Source organism: Squalius cephalus, assembly GCF_949319135.1.
Source record: "Squalius cephalus genome assembly, chromosome: 12".
Lineage (NCBI taxonomy): Eukaryota > Metazoa > Chordata > Actinopteri > Cypriniformes > Leuciscidae > Squalius > Squalius cephalus.
The window spans coordinates 22,814,305-22,832,798 of record NC_137133.1 but is presented as its reverse complement, the minus strand read 5'-3'; positions in this window follow the sequence as shown (position 1 = coordinate 22,832,798).

The following is an 18,494-nucleotide window of genomic DNA, read 5'->3' as shown; positions in this document are numbered from 1 at the left end:
CAAAAGTTAAACTTTTTTTTGATAATTATTGATCTAGAGAGTCCATAGAATTGTCCTAGACTGGTCTGGTTCCGATCGGGCGAAAAACCAGGGACTAGTTCGCAAAAGTAGGTTTTTAACATATTCATGAATATTTAATGAACGGTTTGATTGACAGCAATGGTTCTAGAGGCAAAGTTGTTCAGCATGAGCAGATCTATCAAATGATATGCATTTTGTGACAATATGTGTAACACCACGTGATTACAGAGCCATAAAACTCGTTAGCGCCAACTAGTGGCCGATTTCTTTCAAAATTCTTACAGACCTCTAGGGCCATGAGTCGAACATGCCCACCGAGTTTCGTTCCGATCGGCCTCCGTTAACCTTGTCTAATAGGTGCTCAACTTCATTGGCCAATGGCGGCCATGTTTTTTGAGATACACCAATGTCCTCATAGACATACATGGCACCTTGGACCAAGACACTGCATACCAATTTTCAAGTCAATCGGACTAACGGTCAGGTGGTTATAGCCTGTTTTATGTTTTTTTCCTTTTATAGCGCCACCATGTGGCCAATCGCCGCGATTTTTTTACCGTGACCTCAGATTGACCTCTTACACATGTGTACCAAGTTTGGTTAAAATACCTCTTTTACTTCTGGAGTTATAGCCATTTTAGTAAAATAGGCTCCTCCCACAACGTTAATTTTGCACCCCCTAGCGACCGTGAATCGAAATTTCAACTTTTTTTCGATAATTATTGAACTTCAGACTCCAGAGAACAATTCTGCACTGGTTTGGTTCCGATCGGGCGAAAAACCAGGGACTAGTTCGCAAAAGTAGATTTTCGACAAAATTCAAAATGGCGGAAAATCTATCATGGCGGAAATAAAATCGGAGATATACGTTTTGTTCGTCAGGCGTCCAGCTTTCCAATGATATAAGACACTTGAGTCTACGACATACGGTCTAGGAGTTATGAGCAGTTTCGCGCTTTTGGTTGCTATAGCGCCACCTATGGGCCAATCGGGGTCATAATTTGATAACCTCTCCTCGATTTTTGTACTACCATATGGCAAAGTTTCAAAGCTCTAGCCCTTACGGTTTGGGCTGCACGATGCGTTTTACGGCGGAATAATAATAATAATAATAATAATAATAATAATAATAATAATAAAAATCAGCACAATTACAATAGGGTTTCAGCACTTCGTGCTTGAACCCCTAATAATAAAAATCAGCACAATTACAATAGGGTTTCAGCATTTCATGCTTGAACCCCTAATAAGAGGAGACGTTTTGGACAGTTATAGCGCCACCTATGGTCCGATCTTCACGAAACTTGGCATGCTTCTTCACCATGTTCTGACACATCTGCTCATCGATTTTTGTGAAGTTTGGGGTTTTCCCTTAGGTTGTATAGGCTTTTGAGTGTTTTTTGGTCCCACCCCTTTCCTAAATGACCCTGTTACAGCCAGGCCAATGCAAAAGTTCAACTTCTTTTCAATAATTATTGATCTAGAGAGTCCAGAGAACTGTGCTAGACTGGTCTGGTTCCGATTGGGCCAAAAACCTAGGACTAGTTCGCAAAAGTAGGTTTTTCACTAAATTGCCCATAGAATTTTTTTTTTTTGCTCGTAGAGCAATTTGGAGATAGCCATTTTGTCCGTCTGGATCCAGGGATCACAGTGATGCTAAAATTGAGACTCTAGGACAAACTGTCTAGGAGTTATGAGCAATTTAGTAAATGTGGTCATTATAGCGCCACCTATGGGCCAATCGGGGTCATATTTTGATAGGTTCTCCCCAAATTGAGGACTACCATTTGGCCAAGTTTCAAGGTTCCAGCTCTTACGGTTTGGGCTGCACGATGCGTTTTAGGGCGGAATAATAATAATAATAATAATTAAAGCTGCAAGCAGCATTTATCGGGGTTCAAGCAGTTAAGGCGTTTAAGGTTTTTAAGCACAAAAGCATCAAAAGTTATTAAGATTTATTTAGCAAGCATGTAACCACTGACATAATAGATTGGAAAAGACCATTTACAGCCAATACAGGCAATTTACCATGGGATATATATGGTTTTAAAGCTTTTTAACAGTTATAGCGCCACCTATGGTCCGATCTCCATAAAATTGTTTATTGTGACCTCAAATTGAACCCATACACATGTGTACTGAGTTTGGTGAAGATATCTCATTTACTTCTTGAGTTATAGCCATTTTAGTAAAATAGGCTCCTCCCACAAAAATTGACCACATTCTAGTATTATTTACTATGATTCTAGTTTACCATAGTTTATCATGATTTATCATAGCTTTCCATGATTTACCATGTTAATTGTCAATAGTAATTGTTATATAAGTGATTTTTAGTGTCGTATTGTTATATAAGTGATTTTTAGAGTCTAATGAATGCAAAAGCATATGTGAGTAGACTTCATTAATAAGTAGAATGACCAGCAGAGGGCAGTAGAAGACCACATATTGGCTCACTTTTACTTCAGACTTCTTGATTTTCACCATTTTTCTGCACTAAAGCAAAACAGTTTTTCCATTTTAACTCCATAATGCATGTTTACACACACACACACACACACACACACACACACACACACACACACACACACACACACACACACACACACACACACAAGACAAAGACAAATGTTGTTATTTTTTCAATGCTATTGGGATATGTCATTATATAAAATATTATTTGAATGGTCTATAAACATTTCACAAAGTCTTTGTAAGCTATTAATCAGATGATTCAGAATTTATTCAGAAACCTAAGACTACACACACACATTATGTTGTAGATACAGACGTTTGAAATATATGATGTGATCAAACTGTCAATACTAATACTTTAACAGATGGATTTTGACTAAATGTAATTGTAAATGTCAAAATAGTGATTTTATAAAGTCTAAATATAAATTATAGAACAATATGACAAAATGACTATTTTAAACAGCAGGGGGCAGTAAAATACCACTTATTGGCTTAATATACCATTATATTCATATCATTTTCACCTTTTTAACTGTTATAGAGGCAAATTTTGTCCGATCTGTCTGAAAATTTCCATGCATGTTCAGAGTGATATTTCACATGTTCTGACTTGTTTTTAAGAAGGTTTGAACATTCATTAAAGAGATATAGGCTTTCGGGGACACTTGGTAAAGGCCACATTTTGAAGTGAACCTATTATAGCTATCCAAATGAAGTAGTTCAACTTTTTCTGACAACTATTGTTCTAGTGAGTCCAGAGAATGGTTATGCACTAGTTTTTAACATTATGATATGAAAATTATATGATCAGACATGGAAAAGACCATTTACAGCCAATACAGGCAGTTTACCATAGGAAATATATGGTTTTAAAGCCTTTTAACAGTTATAGCGCCAACTATTGTCCGATCTCCATAAAATTTTGCAAGCTTGTTTGTGATGTTATGACACATATGCTCACCAATTTTTGTGAAGTTCTGAGTTTTCATTTAGGATTTATAGGCTTTTTAGTGTATTTTGCCACGCCCATTTTATAAATGACCCTATTACAGCCATACAAATACAAAAGTTAAACTTTTTTTTGATAATTATTGATCTAGAGAGTCCATAGAATTGTCCTAGACTGGTCTGGTTCCGATCGGGCGAAAAACCAGGGACTAGTTCGCAAAAGTAGGTTTTTAACATATTCATGAATATTTAATGAACGGTTTGATTGACAGCAATGGTTCTAGAGGCAAAGTTGTTCAGCATGAGCAGATCTATCAAATGATATGCATTTTGTGACAATATGTGTAACACCACGTGATTACAGAGCCATAAAACTCGTTAGCGCCAACTAGTGGCCGATTTCTTTCAAAATTCTTACAGACCTCTAGGGCCATGAGTCGAACATGCCCACCGAGTTTCGTTCCGATCGGCCTCCGTTAACCTTGTCTAATAGGTGCTCAACTTCATTGGCCAATGGCGGCCATGTTTTTTGAGATACACCAATGTCCTCATAGACATACATGGCACCTTGGACCAAGACACTGCATACCAATTTTCAAGTCAATCGGACTAACGGTCAGGTGGTTATAGCCTGTTTTATGTTTTTTTCCTTTTATAGCGCCACCATGTGGCCAATCGCCGCGATTTTTTTACCGTGACCTCAGATTGACCTCTTACACATGTGTACCAAGTTTGGTTAAAATACCTCTTTTACTTCTGGAGTTATAGCCATTTTAGTAAAATAGGCTCCTCCCACAACGTTAATTTTGCACCCCCTAGCGACCGTGAATCGAAATTTCAACTTTTTTTCGATAATTATTGAACTTCAGACTCCAGAGAACAATTCTGCACTGGTTTGGTTCCGATCGGGCGAAAAACCAGGGACTAGTTCGCAAAAGTAGATTTTCGACAAAATTCAAAATGGCGGAAAATCTATCATGGCGGAAATAAAATCGGAGATATACGTTTTGTTCGTCAGGCGTCCAGCTTTCCAATGATATAAGACACTTGAGTCTACGACATACGGTCTAGGAGTTATGAGCAGTTTCGCGCTTTTGGTTGCTATAGCGCCACCTATGGGCCAATCGGGGTCATAATTTGATAACCTCTCCTCGATTTTTGTACTACCATATGGCAAAGTTTCAAAGCTCTAGCCCTTACGGTTTGGGCTGCACGATGCGTTTTACGGCGGAATAATAATAATAATAATAATAATAATAATAATAATAATAATAAAAATCAGCACAATTACAATAGGGTTTCAGCACTTCGTGCTTGAACCCCTAATAATAAAAATCAGCACAATTACAATAGGGTTTCAGCATTTCATGCTTGAACCCCTAATAAGAGGAGACGTTTTGGACAGTTATAGCGCCACCTATGGTCCGATCTTCACGAAACTTGGCATGCTTCTTCACCATGTTCTGACACATCTGCTCATCGATTTTTGTGAAGTTTGGGGTTTTCCCTTAGGTTGTATAGGCTTTTGAGTGTTTTTTGGTCCCACCCCTTTCCTAAATGACCCTGTTACAGCCAGGCCAATGCAAAAGTTCAACTTCTTTTCAATAATTATTGATCTAGAGAGTCCAGAGAACTGTGCTAGACTGGTCTGGTTCCGATTGGGCCAAAAACCTAGGACTAGTTCGCAAAAGTAGGTTTTTCACTAAATTGCCCATAGAATTTTTTTTTTTTGCTCGTAGAGCAATTTGGAGATAGCCATTTTGTCCGTCTGGATCCAGGGATCACAGTGATGCTAAAATTGAGACTCTAGGACAAACTGTCTAGGAGTTATGAGCAATTTAGTAAATGTGGTCATTATAGCGCCACCTATGGGCCAATCGGGGTCATATTTTGATAGGTTCTCCCCAAATTGAGGACTACCATTTGGCCAAGTTTCAAGGTTCCAGCTCTTACGGTTTGGGCTGCACGATGCGTTTTAGGGCGGAATAATAATAATAATAATAATAATAAAAATCAGCACAATTACAATAGGGTTTCAGCATTTCATGCTTGAACCCCTAATAAGAGGAGACGTTTTGGACAGTTATAGCGCCACCTATGGTCCGATCTTCACGAAACTTGGCATGCTTCTTCACCATGTTCTGACACATCTGCTCATCGATTTTTGTGAAGTTTGGGGTTTTCCCTTAGGTTGTATAGGCTTTTGAGTGTTTTTTGGTCCCACCCCTTTCCTAAATGACCCTGTTACAGCCAGGCCAATGCAAAAGTTCAACTTCTTTTCAATAATTATTGATCTAGAGAGTCCAGAGAACTGTGCTAGACTGGTCTGGTTCCGATTGGGCCAAAAACCTAGGACTAGTTCGCAAAAGTAGGTTTTTCACTAAATTGCCCATAGAATTTTTTTTTTTTGCTCGTAGAGCAATTTGGAGATAGCCATTTTGTCCGTCTGGATCCAGGGATCACAGTGATGCTAAAATTGAGACTCTAGGACAAACTGTCTAGGAGTTATGAGCAATTTAGTAAATGTGGTCATTATAGCGCCACCTATGGGCCAATCGGGGTCATATTTTGATAGGTTCTCCCCAAATTGAGGACTACCATTTGGCCAAGTTTCAAGGTTCCAGCTCTTACGGTTTGGGCTGCACGATGCGTTTTAGGGCGGAATAATAATAATAATAATAATAATAAAAATCAGCACAATTACAATAGGGTTTCAGCATTTCATGCTTGAACCCCTAATAAGAGGAGACGTTTTGGACAGTTATAGCGCCACCTATGGTCCGATCTTCACGAAACTTGGCATGCTTCTTCACCATGTTCTGACACATCTGCTCATCGATTTTTGTGAAGTTTGGGGTTTTCCCTTAGGTTGTATAGGCTTTTGAGTGTTTTTTGGTCCCACCCCTTTCCTAAATGACCCTGTTACAGCCAGGCCAATGCAAAAGTTCAACTTCTTTTCAATAATTATTGATCTAGAGAGTCCAGAGAACTGTGCTAGACTGGTCTGGTTCCGATTGGGCCAAAAACCTAGGACTAGTTCGCAAAAGTAGGTTTTTCACTAAATTGCCCATAGAATTTTTTTTTTTTGCTCGTAGAGCAATTTGGAGATAGCCATTTTGTCCGTCTGGATCCAGGGATCACAGTGATGCTAAAATTGAGACTCTAGGACAAACTGTCTAGGAGTTATGAGCAATTTAGTAAATGTGGTCATTATAGCGCCACCTATGGGCCAATCGGGGTCATATTTTGATAGGTTCTCCCCAAATTGAGGACTACCATTTGGCCAAGTTTCAAGGTTCCAGCTCTTACGGTTTGGGCTGCACGATGCGTTTTAGGGCGGAATAATAATAATAATAATAATAATAAAAATCAGCACAATTACAATAGGGTTTCAGCATTTCATGCTTGAACCCCTAATAAGAGGAGACGTTTTGGACAGTTATAGCGCCACCTATGGTCCGATCTTCACGAAACTTGGCATGCTTCTTCACCATGTTCTGACACATCTGCTCATCGATTTTTGTGAAGTTTGGGGTTTTCCCTTAGGTTGTATAGGCTTTTGAGTGTTTTTTGGTCCCACCCCTTTCCTAAATGACCCTGTTACAGCCAGGCCAATGCAAAAGTTCAACTTCTTTTCAATAATTATTGATCTAGAGAGTCCAGAGAACTGTGCTAGACTGGTCTGGTTCCGATTGGGCCAAAAACCTAGGACTAGTTCGCAAAAGTAGGTTTTTCACTAAATTGCCCATAGAATTTTTTTTTTTTGCTCGTAGAGCAATTTGGAGATAGCCATTTTGTCCGTCTGGATCCAGGGATCACAGTGATGCTAAAATTGAGACTCTAGGACAAACTGTCTAGGAGTTATGAGCAATTTAGTAAATGTGGTCATTATAGCGCCACCTATGGGCCAATCGGGGTCATATTTTGATAGGTTCTCCCCAAATTGAGGACTACCATTTGGCCAAGTTTCAAGGTTCCAGCTCTTACGGTTTGGGCTGCACGATGCGTTTTAGGGCGGAATAATAATAATAATAATAATAATTAAAGCTGCAAGCAGCATTTATCGGGGTTCAAGCAGTTAAGGCCTTTAAGGCCTTTAAGCACAAAAGCATCAAAAGTTATTAAGATTTATTTAGCAAGCATGTAACCACTGACATAATAGATGGAAAAGACCATTTACAGCCAATACAGGCAATTTACCATGTGATATGGTTTTAAAGCTTTTTAACAGTTATAGCGCCACCTATGGTCCGATCTCCATAGAATTGTTTACTGTGACCTCAAATTGAACCCATACACATGTGTACTGAGTTTGGTGAAGATATCTCATTTACTTCTTGAGTTATAGCCATTTTAGTAAAATAGGCTCCTCCCACAACAATTTAGCATATTCTAGTATTATTTACTATGATTCTAGCATGATTTGCCATATTCTAGCATAATTTACCATGATATACTACATTCTAGTATGATTTACCATTGTTTACTGTGATTCTAGCATGGATTACCATAGTTTATCATGATTTATCATAGTTTACCATGATTCATCATAGTTTACCATGATTTACCCTGTTCTAGCATAGTTTACCATGATTTACCATGTTCTAGCATGATTTACCATGATATACCACATTCTAACATGATTTACCATAGTTTATTATGATTTATCATGGCTTACCATGATTTACCCTGTTCTAGCATAGTTTACCATGATTTACCATGTTCTAGCATGATGTACCATGATATACCATGTTCTAGAATGATGTACCAGGATTGTAGTATGATTTACCTTGATACACCACATTCTAGAATTATTTATTATGATTTACCATGTTTTTAGTGTGATTTACCATGATTTACCACATTGCTAGCAATTATGTGAAGTATCAGTAAAAATGAAGTGATAAACTCTGACAAAATATGATTGTGCTACAATAGTAATTGTTATATAAGTGATTTTTTAGTGTTTTATTGTTATATAAGTGATTTTTAGTGTCTAATGAATGCAAAAGCATAAGTGAGTAGACTTCATTAATAAGTAGAATGGCCAGCAGAGGGCAGGAGAAGACCACATATTGGCTCACTTTCACTTTAAACTTCTTGATTTTCACCATTTTTCTGCACTAAAGCAAACCAGTTTTTCCATTTTAACTCCATAATGCATGTTTACACACACACACACACACACACGCACACACGCACACACACACACACACACACACACACACACACAAAGACAAATGTTGTTGTTGTTTTTTCAATGCTATTGGGATATGTCATTATGAAAATATATTTGAATGGTCTATAAACATTTCACAAAGTCTTTGCAAGCTATTAATCAGATGATTAACCTAAGACTACACACACACATTATGTTGTAGATGCAGACATTTGAAATGTATGATGTGATCAAACTGTCAATACTAATACTTTAACAGATGTATTTTGACTAAATGTAATTGTAAATGTTAAAATAGTGATTTTATAAAGTCTAAATATAAATTATAGAACAATATGACAAAATGACTATTTTGAACAGCAGGGGGCAGTAAAATACCACTTATTGGCTTAATATGCCATTATAATCATATCATTTTCACCTTTTTAACTGTTACAGAGGCAAATTTTGTCTGATCTGTCTGAAAATTTTCATGCATGTTCAGAGTGATATTTCACATGTTCTGACTTGTTTTTAAGAAGGTCTGAGTCATTCATTAAAGAGATATAGGCTTTCGGGGACACTTGGTAAAGGCTACATTTTGAAGTGAACCTATTATAGCTATCCAAATGAAGTAGTTCAACTTTTTCTGACAATTATTGATCTAGTGAGTCCAGAGAATTGTATTGCACTAGTTTTGAACATTATGATATGAAAATTATATGATCAGAGATGGAAAAGACCATTTACAGCCAATACAAGCAACATACCATAGGAAATATATGGTTTTAAAGCTTTTTAAAGGTTATAGCGCCACCTATCGTCCGATCTCCATAAAATTTTGCATGCTTGTTAATGATGTTATGACACATAGGCTGACCAATTTTTGTGAAGTTCTGAGTTTTCATTTAGGATTTATAGGCTTTTGAGTGTATTTTGCCACACCCATTTTATAAATGACCCTATTACAGCCATACAAATGCAAAAGTTCAACTTTTTTTTGATAATTATTGATCTAGAGAGTCCAGAGAATTGTCCTAGACTGGTCTGGTTCCGATCGGGCGAAAAACCTAGGACTAGTTCGCAAAAGTAGGTTTTAGACATATTCGTGAATATTTAATGAACGGTTTGATTGACAGCAATGGTTCTTGAGGCAAAGTTGTTCAGCATGAGCAGATCTATCAAATGATATGCATATTGTGTGGATGAGTGTAACACCACGTGATTACAGAGCCATAAAACTCGTTAGCGCCAACTAGTGGCCGATTTCTTTCAAAATTCTTACAGACCTCTAGGGCCATGAGACGAACATGCCCATCGAGTTTCGTTCCGATCGGCCTCCGTTAACCTTGTCTAATCGGTGCTCAAACTTCATTGGCCGATGGCGGCCATGTTTTTTGAGATACGCCAATGTCCTCATAGACATACATGGCACCTTGGACCAAGACACTGCATACCAATTTTCAAGTCAATCGGACTAACGGTCAGGTGGTTATAGCCTGTTTTATGTTTTTTTCATGTTATAGCGCCACCATGTGGCCAATCGCCGCGATTTTTTTACCGTGACCTCAGATTGACCTCTTACACATGTGTACCAAGTTTGGTTAAAATACCTCTTTTACTTCTGGAGTTATAGCCATTTTAGTAAAATAGGCTCCTCCCACAACGTTAATTTTGCACACCCTAGCGACCGTGAATCGAAATTTCAACTTTTTTTCGATAATTATTGATCATCAGACTCCAGTGAACAATTCTGCACTGGTTTGGTTCCGATCGGGCAAAAAACCAGGGACTAGTTCGCAAAAGTAGATTTTCGACAAAATTCAAAATGGCGGAAAATCTATCATGGCGGAAATAAAATCGGAGATATACGTTTTGTTCGTCAGGCGTCCAGCTTTCCAATGATATAAGACACTTGAGTCTAGGACTTACGGTCTAGGAGTTATGAGCAGTTTCGCGCTTTTGGTTGCTATAGCGCCACCTATGGGCCAATCGGGGTCATAATTTGATAACCTCTCCTCGATTTTTGTACTACCATATGGCAAAGTTTCAAAGCTCTAGCCCTTACGGTTTGGGCTGCACGATGCGTTTTACGGCGGAATAATAATAATAATAATAATAAAAATCAGCACAATTACAATAGGGTTTCAGCACTTCGTGCTTGAACCCCTAATTAAAGCTGCAAGCAGCATTTATCGGGGTTCAAGCAGTTAAGGCCTTTAAGGCATTTAAGCACAAAAGCATCAAAAGTTATTAAGATTTATTTAGCAAGCATGTAACCACTGACATAATAGATGGAAAAGACCATTTACAGCCAATACAGGCAATTTGCCATGGGATATATATGGTTTTAAAGCTTTTTAACAGTTATAGCGCCACCTATGGTCCGATCTCCATAAAATTGTTTACTGTGACCTCAAATTGAACCCATACACATGTGTACTGAGTTTGGTGAAGATATCTCATTTACTTCTTGAGTTATAGCCATTTGAGTAAAATAGGCTCCTCCCACAACGATTTGCCACATTCTAGAATTATTTAATATGATTCTAGCATGATTTACTATCATATACCATGTTCCAGAATGATTTATTAGGATTCTAGCATGATTTACCTTGATACACCTCATTTCAGTATTATTTACTATGATTTACAATGTTTCTAGCATGATTAACCACATTACTAGCAATTATGTGAAGTGTCAGTGCAAATGAGGTGATGAACACTGACAAAATATTATTGTGTTATAATAGTTAGTTATATACGTGATTTTTAGTGTGTGTCCAAGTATGAATGCAAAAGCACTTGTAAAATATTTCATTATTAAGTAGAATGGCCAGCAGAGGGCACTAGAAGACCACTTATTGGCTCACTTTCACTTTAAACCAGTTTTCTGCACTAAAGCAAACCAGTTTTTCCATGTTAACTCAATGCATGCTTACACACACACACACACACACACACACACACACACACACACACACACACACACACACACACACACACACACACACACACACACACATACACACACAGCATAGTTAACCATGATTTACCATGATATACCACGTTCTAGTATTATTTACCAGGAGATAAACGACAATCTAGTATTATTTACTTTGATTTACCATGTTTCTAGCCTGATTTATCACATTACTAGCAATTATTTGAAGTGTCAGTGCAAATAAAGTGATTAACACTGACAAAATATGATTGTGTTATAATAGTTATTGCTATATAAGTGATTTTTTTAGTGTGTATTCAAGTATGAATGCAAGCACATGTTGAAATATTTCATTAATAAGTAGAATGGCCAGCAGAGGGCAGTAGAAGACCACTTATTGGCTCACTTTCACTTTAAACCAGTTTTCTGCACTAAAGCAAACCAGTTTATCCATGTTAACTCAATGCATGCTTACACACACACACACACACACACACACACACACACACACACACACACACACACACACACACACACACACACACACACACAGCATAGTTAACCATGATTTACCATGATTTACCACATTACTAGCAATTATTTGAAGTGTCAGTGCAAATAAAGTGATTAACACTGACAAAATATGATTGTGTTATAATAGTTATTGCTATATAAGTGATTTTTAGTGTGTATTCAAGTATAAATGCAAGCACATGTGGAAAAATTTAATTAATAAGTAGAATGGCCAGCAGAGGGCAGTAGAAGACCACTTATTGGCTCACTTTCACTTTAAACCTCATGATTTTGACCAGTTTTCTGCACTAAAGCAAACCAGTGTTTCCATGTTAACTCAATAATGCATACTTGCTACATATGCTACACACACGAATGCTACACACACACACACACACACACACACACACACACACACACACACACACACACACACACACACACACACACACACAAATGTTTCAGTGATATTAGTGTCACATTCACCTTCATCACATTCACCTTCTGTCTTCATCACATTCACCATCTGTCGTCATCACCTGCACCTGCTCCTCATCACCCTCCTCATCATCACCTGCTCCTCATCATCATAACCGTCACCTGTTGTCCTTGTCTTGATCTGTGTATTTAAGTTCCCCTCTCATCCATTATCATTGTCGGTTATTGTTTGTGCACTAGCACTCTGTTATGTTTGTTTTCATGTTGGAAAATAAAACCTTTGTTATATTTGTACCACACACACACACACACACACACACACACACACACACACACACACACACACACACACACACACACACACACACACACCATCATTTATCATGATTTACCATGGCTGATACCAATACCAATATGAGAAAATGACTATTTTAAACAGCAGGGGGCAGTAAAATACCACTTATTGGCTTAACATGCCATTAATTCATATCATTTTCACCTTTTTAACTGTTATAGAGGCAAATTTTGTCCGATCTGTCTGAAAATTTTCATGCTAGTTCAGGGTAATATTTCACACGTTCTGACTTGTTTTTAAGAAGGTCTGAGCATTGATTAAAGAGATATAGGCTTTCGGGGACACTTGGTAAAGGCCAGATTTTGAAGTGAACCTATTATAGCTATCCAAATGAAGTAGTTCAACTTTTTCTGACAATTATTGATCTAGTGAGTCCAGAGAATTGTATTGCACTAGTTTTGAACATTATGATATGAAAATTATATGATCAGAGATGGAAAAGACCATTTACAGCCAATACAGGCAGTTTACCATAGGAAATATATGATTTTAAAGCTTTTTAACAGTTATAGCGCCACCTATCGTCCGATCTCCATAGAATTTTTCATGCTTGTTAATGATGTTATGTCACATATGCTGACCAATTTTTGTGAAGTTCTGAGTTTTTATTTAGGATTTATAGGGTTTTTAGTGTATTTTGCCACGCCCATTTTATAAATGACCCTATTACAGCCATCCAAATGCAAAAGTTCAACTTTTTTTTGATAATTATTGATCTAGAGAGTCCAGAGAATTGTCCTAGACTGGTCTGGTTCCGATCGGGCAAAAAACCTAGGACTAGTTCGCAAAAGTAGTTTTTTAACATATTAATGAATAATTAATGAACAGTTTGATTGACAGCAATGGTTCTTGAGGCAAAGTTGTTCAGGATGAGGAGATCTATCAAATGATATGCATATTGTGTGGATATTTGTAACACCACGTGATTACAGAGCCGTAAAACTCGTTAGCGCCAACTAGTGGCCAATTTCTTTCAAAATTCTTACAGACCTTTAGGGCCATGAGCCGAACATGCCCATTGAGTTTCGTTCCGATCGGCCTCCGTTAACCTTGTCTAATAGGTGTTAAAATTTCATTGGCCAATGGCGGCCATGTTTTTTGAGATACGCAAATGTCCTCATACACATACATGGCACCTTGGACCAAGACACTGCATACCAATTTTCAAGTCAATCGGACTAACGGTCAGGTGGTTATAGCCTGTTTTATGTTTTTTTCATTTTATAGCGCCACCATGAGGCCAATCGTCGCGATTTTTTTACTGTGACCCCAGAGTAAGCTCATACACATGTGTACCAAGTTTGGTGAAGATACCTCATTTACATCGGGAGTTACAGCCATTTTAGTAAAATAGGCCCCTCCCACAACGTACGTTTTGGCGCCCCTTAGTGACCGTGAATCGAAATTTCCACTTTTTTTCGATAATTATTGATATTCAGTCTCCAGAGAACATTTCTGCATTAGTTTGGTTCCAATCGGGCAAAAAACCAGGGACTAGTTCGCAAAAATAGATTTTTGACAAAATTCAAAATGGCGGAAAATCTATCATGGCGGAAATGAAATCGGAGATATACGTTTTGTTCGTCAGGCGTCCAGCTTTCCAATGATATAAGACACTTGAGTCTACGACATACGGTCTAGGAGTTATGAGCAGTTTCGCGCTTTTGGTTGTTATAGCGCCACCTATGGGCCAATCGGGGTCATAATCTCTGAACCTTTCCTCGATTTTTGTACTACCATCTGTCAAAGTTTCAAAGTTCCAGCTCTTACGGTTTGGGCTGCACGATGCGTTTTAGCGGAGAAGAATAATAATAATAATAATAAAAATCCTTACAATTACAATAGGGTTTCAGCACTTCGTGCTTGAACCCCTAATCAGGACGATTACAATAGGGTTTCAGCACTTCGTGCTTGAACCCCTAATAAAAATCCTTACAATAACAATAGGGTTTCAGCACTTCGTGCTTGAACCCCTAATCAGGACAATTACAATAGGGTTTCAGCACTTCGTGCTTGAACCCCTAATCAGGACAGTTACAATAGGGTTTCAGTACTTCGTGCTTGAACCCCTAATAATAATAAAAATCAGTACAATTACAATAGGGTTTCAGCACTTCGTGCTTGAACCCCTAATAAAAATCAGTACAATTACAATAGGGTTTCAGCACTTCGTGCTTGAACCCCTAAAAATCAGTACAATTACAATAGGGTTTCAGCACTTCGTGCTTGAACCCCTAATAATAAAAATCAGTACAATTACAATAGGGTTTCAGCACTTCGTGCTTGAACCCCTAATAAGAGGAGACGTTTTGGACAGTTATAGCGCCACCTATGGTCCGATCTTCACGAAACTTGGCATGCTTCTTCACCATGTTCTGACACATCTGCTCATCGATTTTTGTGAAGTTTGGGGGTTTCCCTTAGGTTGTGTAGGCTTTTGAGTGTTTTTTTTGTCCCAACCTTTCCTAAATGACCCTGTTACAGCCAGGCAAATGCAAAAGTTCAACTTTTTGTCAATAATTATTGATCTAGAGGCTCCAGAGAACTGTGCTAGACTGGTCTGGTTCCGATTGGGCCAAAAACCTAGGACTAGTTCGCAGAAGTAGGTTTTTGACAAAATTGCCCATAACAAATTTTTTTTTGCTGAACATCCAGGTACTATGCAATAATTCACCTTTTCGAAAGAAATACAAACGAGGAGTAATGCACTAATGAGTTCGCCAACTAACTAGACATTTTGTGTGAATGTGAAATGAATTTCAAGCTCTGGTGGTAGCTAGCCTTGCAGACGGAAGAGTGATTTCTCTTATAGGCAGATATGCGCTTTCTGGATTAGTGGGAGTGGCTTGCGGAGCTGTGCAATGTGGTGCATTGTGGGAGTTGTTGTCTTTCATACAAATGCGTCCTGAAGTTATTTTTTGTCTTTCCTCGGTCACGAAGGCACCAAATTCAAAATTTATTTTACATTGACTACATATATGACCCACTTTAAATAAAAAACAATGTTCAAATGGGTGGAATGCCCCTTTAAGTTGCAAGCCTGTGCACTTTACCTGACGTTTCAAGCCTTGTTTATACTTTCACCTGGCTCCGCAGCGCAAGTCTCCGCAGACTGCGCGCGCACCTCCCCAAACGGACGAGGCGTTTATACTCGACGCGCTTGCCGTTGTACTATTCTTTGAAACGATGGTTAGGCCAGGGTTAGGCCCGGCAGGTGTGCACGGACTGGGTTTAGTAATGAAAGGCTTTCAATGACCAAAAAAATTATTCAGACTGACAAAATAATAAAAATGACATTCTTCTTCTTTTAAATAATAATAATAATAATAATACAAATAATAATAATAACGACATTCCTCTTCTAAATAACAATAAGCGTCATTAATAATAAAAATCTAGAAATCAATTTTGTTTCTTTCCACTTCCCTGGTTTCGCTTTCTCTTTCTCAAAGAAATTTCTCTTCTTTGCCGTCTTCCGTGTGTCCATGGCGTAAAATGAGGGCGTGGGGGAAGAGCAGACTTGAATATATAGGGGCGTGTTATTCTAATGATGATCGTTTTCAGCCGCGGCATTTATCAAGGGCAGGTATTGCGTACACCTGGATTTCAAAGGTACGCACAGCTTCATAAATCAGGCGATGAGAGGAGTGTAAACATAATCTTATGCCAATATATACGCCCGTTTCTATGCAAGAATGATAAATGAGGGCCAGTGTACCTATATATATGTGTCAAATTTGTTGTAAATATGTAATTTTGATAAGGAGTTTAGACAATTATATTCAGTGGCGTAACGAGCCAACACCGGGCCCTTAAGTAAGATTATCAAGGCGTGCCCCTTGATGACGCAATTGATGACGCAATTGATAACATTCATGACGCAATGTCCGCGAGTAGGCTACCATGAATAGGGCAGGATATGATCATACACAGCATATAAGAGATGAGATGACTAACAAAATCAGGAGGAGCCTACGCTCACCAAAAAACAAAAAAACAAAACAAAAAAAAAAACACTGGTGACAGCGCACCATAACACATTGTTAGGCCTAGGTCCAAATACATACAAAAGATGCTCTCTTACATTATAGCAGGATTTTCCGGGCTTTCCTATGTGCAACTGCAAAGTTGTCAATTAGATCAGGATTGTGCGCACGGGCATTCTCAATTGACCCTTTGCAGGGAGTTTGATTGACAGGCGATCTGACTAATCATAATCCGCCATTTTGTCCCACAAAGCAGTCAGAAGAGTTAGTAGATTACCATTGGAGGATTTAAATTTAAAAAACAAAGTGTACTGACATCTTAGCACTTTAAAACAACATTCCTTTTATGTTCATTCATGTTTATTTTAATGCTATAAATTAACTAGAAGGAAGAGATGATCGGTTCACGAGCAGCTTTAACTGAGCCTCGAGTCTACAGCGATCTGTCAGACACATTAAAGAGTCACAAAACGGTATTTATTGTTTAAATGTCTCTAAAAAATGACTACATTTGAAAGGTGAGACTTTTGGCGCTTTTCCATTACCAGTACCAGCTCAACTCAACTCGACTCGACTCGACTCGGCTCGGCTCGGCTCGCTTTTCGCTCCGTTTTCCATTGCAGATAGTACCTCCACAATTGTACCTGGTCGTCATAGCGACGCCGCAGGAAACTGCCGTGACTTAATCTTCTACGCGAGATACATCTGCTGCCACACACACAGGACAATGGAGGAAATCGAGTGTATGCTGTTTTTGGATGTTTTTGTTTTTGCTGTTTTTTATTCAGGATACTCTGTCTGGCGCGTGCAATGATGACGCAGTGAATAGTGACGATTCTCTCTGATCAATCAGCAGTCTGCTGTGTTTTCACGTCACATTTTAGTATCGCCTCAGCTCGCTTAGAACCTCGCCGGAGGTGGTATGAAAAAAAGTACCTGGAAGCAGGTACAGGTACAACTTTTACACAGTGGAAAACCAAACAAAGCCGAGTCGAGTCGAGCCGAGCCGAGGCAAGCTGGTACTGTGTAGTGGAAAAGCGCCATTTGTTTCATATCAAAAGTACTTGTCTGTCAGCACGCAGTCTCCTCTCTGATCCGTAATGTCACTGCGTGAGAACTTGGTGTGGTGTGAGAGTGGCGTCGCTTGTCAGACATAGCAACAGTAACTAAAGTGGGCGGGTCTTTGCAAATGGTCAATGACAGTATGGACGGGGATTCGCCACTCCCAATTCAAAACAAATTTCATCACAATCCATCATTGTTCGTTTCAAACATGTAAGAGCATCAAAATGATCCATGGGTGAAATTGATTGGATTTAATTCATTTTTTTTGTCAGTTCCTATCATAATTTTAACATTTTGGCGTTATTGTTTAGCTATTTACCTATGTTTTCAAATTTCCTTTGTTTTTTTTGTTGTTGTCTCGATCGGACTAACGGCTTTGAAGATAAACACAATTTTTTAAAGCTCTAAATGACACTTACAAAAACCATAAGGCGAAACCTGGCATGTTTGGTATTGTTGGACTCGGCAAGGATTCAGGAGTCTTATGAGGTCACTCCTGTGAAAAAACACTGGCTTGAAACTTCTAAGGCTCCTTCAAGGCATTGTGCCAATGACGTATACTGAGTTTTTTTTAGATACACCAATGTT